The sequence below is a fragment of the Balaenoptera musculus genome, chromosome 17 (genome assembly GCF_009873245.2).
Source record: "Balaenoptera musculus isolate JJ_BM4_2016_0621 chromosome 17, mBalMus1.pri.v3, whole genome shotgun sequence".
NCBI lineage: Eukaryota > Metazoa > Chordata > Mammalia > Artiodactyla > Balaenopteridae > Balaenoptera > Balaenoptera musculus.
The window spans coordinates 46,455,146-46,458,471 of NC_045801.1; the positions used below are offsets into that span (position 1 = coordinate 46,455,146).

The 3,326-nt window shown below is 42.7% G+C and overlaps 1 pseudogene; it reads right to left on the bottom strand.

Annotated features, from left to right (window-relative positions):
- Positions 1–266: 266 nt before the first annotated feature.
- On the bottom strand, positions 267–2,953 carry LOC118883343 (annotated as a pseudogene).
- Between the last annotated feature and the right edge of the window lie 373 nt (positions 2,954–3,326).

A 3,326-nucleotide genomic window follows, 5' to 3' on the forward strand; every position in this document is an offset into this window, starting at 1 on the left:
ATTTTACATATATACAAGTCATGTTATTGCATATACACATCAAGAAACTACTCCAGTTATCACATCTCAAAGGTAGTGCCTATTTTTTAGGCTGAAATTTTCCTTTGGCTTCTTGCTCACAAGGGGCATAGGCAGCCATTTCTTTCCAAGAGTTTACTACATTCAAGGAAGTCTGGACTCCTAGCTTGTTGTTTTCCTCATGGAATGATGAGCAGTATTGAGGATTTGAACTGATAAATAGTATCTCTGAACATTTCAAACATTAGCTACACTTTTGATTTCTGTGCTTCTACAAAACTGTATGACCCTTTCATGTTAGCTTTTCTAGCAAAGTAAATAATCATTCCAATGGCAGGTATTATTAAGGAGGATGCAAAATAGAGCACGAGAAGTTCAGGAGAAAAATCGTCCTTGTTACTTTCTCTTCCTTTAACATCAAGTGTTATGCTTGTTAATTGCAAGCCAACTTCATTTTTAGATTCACATTCATATACTCCCTCATCCTCTAACTGGGCCCTGTGGATGGTATATGCACCATCTGTAGACTTTAGCACTATGTAGCCTGACTCTGCTTTTTTCTTCAGGATTATCAAAGTTTGGGGAACATTTCCACATGTACAGGAGATAATGACAGTGTCTCCTTCCTTGACATTCTCAGAAGGAAAAGCTGTTAAGTTGTATATCTTTTGGAGCAACTTGGATAATTAATTTGACTTCTTTTCTGCTTATTCCAACCTGGTTAATGTCTTCACAGACATAAATACCAGAATCATCCATTTTTGTAGACGTTAAGGTGAGAGTGATATTCTCAGAAAGAGGCTGTAGATCCCCATTACTTAGCAGCCTGCTCCACAGGATTTTCGAAGCTGGAAGGCCATCGCTAGAGCATGTCATATTCACAGATCTACCTTCCTCCAGGATGGAGGAGGGGCTGACCAAGAGGGTTGTATCCCCGGCAGCAACATTAACATATAGTACCTGTGTACTCTACCTTTGTTTGTGTTCAAAGTCCATTTCATCAATAGGTAACTTAGCCAGACAAACAAGAACTTTTCCAGTATCTTCAGTGGTGGGGATGAAGGTCATTTCCAAACTCTTGGTCTCTAGGGATTTCTTACTTACATCTTCCAAAAAGATTTTACTTTTCATAATACTCTCCCCTTTAAGTAATTCAATCTCTAGCCGGTCAAAAGGATACACATCAGGAACCTTGCAGCTTACAGTGACCGGGTTTCCACTCACTAACAGACCACTCATCTCAATTTCTGGATCTCTAGGGAAGGAGTAGAGCTCCACCTAGATTCCCTTTTCCAGTTTCTTATGCCCACATGTCACGGCGCACAGGTAAAAATGTTCATTCTCAAATCTCACAGGGCTCAGGGTCGACGTGGACTTGGACCCCTCACTCCTCACCTTCCCATTCAGAGGGCTGTCTATCTGGGTTCTCCAAGAGAAAGATGGGGACTCACAACCCGTGACATCACAGGTCAACACAACTGAGTCGCCAATCTGAGCAGCAATCTGGGATCCAGGAGAGATCTCTACAGTAAACATTTTCTCTTGAACAATTAATTTCACCTCTTTTCTGTCTTTCCCAACCAGGTTAACTCCTTCACACACATAAATTCCAGAATCTTCCATCCTCATAGCATTTAAAGTGAGAGTTGCCCATTGAATTCTCAGAAAGGAGCTGTAGATTCCCATTGTCTAATTTCTTGCTCCAGAAAAATCTGTGGAGCTGGTAGACCTTCACTGGTACATGTCATCGTCACTGAGTCACCTTCTTGCAGGCTTGTGGAGGGATTCACAGATATAACTGTGTCCTTGCATGAGACGTAGACTTGCAGTTTTTTTGTAGTCTCCCTTACTTGGGGTTGAGAATCAATTTCATTAATGTGTACTGTAGCTTGACAAACAAGATCTTTCCCAATATCCTCATCAATAGGAGGGAAGGTTACTTCCAAACTCTTCGTTTCCTGGGACTTCATTTCTGAAGGCTCCAGAAAGTTCTCTGTCTTCACGGAACGGCTGCCTTTTAGTAATTCTATCTCCAGCTTTTCAAATGGGTAAACAGCAGGGACCAAACACGTGACTGTGACTGGCTTCCCAACTTCCAGGGAGCCACTCAAATTAATCTCTGGGTCCTTAGGGAAAGTGTAGATCTCCACTAGGATTCCTTCTTCCAGTTTCTGAAACTCACAAATCACTGTGCACAGGTAATAGTGTTCATTCCCCAGACTAACAGGATCCATGGTCAGCGTGGATTCGGTCCCCTCATTTCTCACCTTCCCGTTCAGCGGACTGTCTATCTGAGTTCTCCAGGAGAACGATGGGGACTCGCAGCCTGTTGTGCTGCAAGTCAGTGAGATGGAGTCACCAATCTGAGCAATAATTTTGGATTCAGGGAAGATGTTGATTTTAAAAGCTTGAGCTGTTAGTGTTGGAGGGTCTCTTGCAGAGGTGGGGGTGGCTGTGGCCTACCACGGGGACAAGGACACTGGCAGCAGAAGCTCTGGGAACTACTCCTTGATGTGAGTCCACGCAGAGTCTGCCATTAGCCCCACCAAAGAGCCGGGGAGGCTCCAGTGTTGGGTTGCATCAGGCCAAACAACCACCATGAATTCTTGAAATCATTAAAATGGAATTTTAATTATTCTTGATAAATTATTTTTTACTGTTCATATGGACTGCCTACTTCTCAATCAGAATTGGCAAATATTTTGGCTTGAATGCTGGAGTACCACAAAGCACATGAGGGTGAATAAAGTATTGATAAATAAGGGAATGCTTTCTTCCTTTCTTTCTTTCTTTTTTTCTAAAGATGAGGGGGCAGGCTCCCCAAATCCAAGGAGAAGAGTTGCTCAGGGACTTCGAGGTCCAGCCTTTCTTTCTTGCCCCTGAGGATTTCTACTGTGGTCCCCCCACGCTTCCGCAGTTCCAGGCTCGGCTCCATGCCACTTCCCACACCTCAGCCACCGTTCACCTCGGCCCGCCACTAACGTGGGCCCAGCTGCCGGGAATGCTTTCTAAAGAAGTGATGTTTGAAAGTTAAAAAAATATATGGAGAGACTGTTTCTGTTTTGTAAATAAATTCATTTGTATCATTTCTTTTTAGATTCTGCATATAAGTGGTATCATACGATATTTCTCTTTCTCTGTCTGATTTACTTCACTCTGTATGACAGACTCTAGGTCCATCCACCTCACTACAGATAACTCAGTTCCATTTCTTTTTATGGCTGAGTAATATTCCATTGTATTATGTACCACATCTCCTTTATCCATTCCTCTGTCGATGGACATTTAGGTTGCTTCCATGTCTTGGC